Consider the following 351-nt stretch of genomic DNA (forward strand, 5'->3'; position numbering starts at 1 on the left):
GCCATTACGGCTCGCCTTCAGGTGTCCTCCTTGGGATAGGATCATTTAAAGAACGAGGGTCAACATGACGTAAAAAAAAAACATCGGGAAAAAAATGAAAAAAAAAAATCGGAGGAGCCATCCGGAGATGAGGCCATTGATGACAAGTCATCTTAGCCTAGTTTCACTAGCCTTTTTCTTTTATTTTCAATTGATTTATGCACTTTCTTGAGCCATAAGCAAGCCAATTGGGTAGATTTTGATGCTTCCTTTGATTTAATCAACCATAGTTGAATTAATGCAATTTCATGAGGTTTTATGCTATAATTGTCACATATTATGAAAGAATGAATATCTCATGATTTTGAGCAT

This window comes from Arachis ipaensis, unplaced genomic scaffold, assembly GCF_000816755.2.
Source record: "Arachis ipaensis cultivar K30076 unplaced genomic scaffold, Araip1.1 Aipa1428, whole genome shotgun sequence".
Classification (NCBI taxonomy): Eukaryota; Viridiplantae; Streptophyta; class Magnoliopsida; order Fabales; family Fabaceae; genus Arachis; species Arachis ipaensis.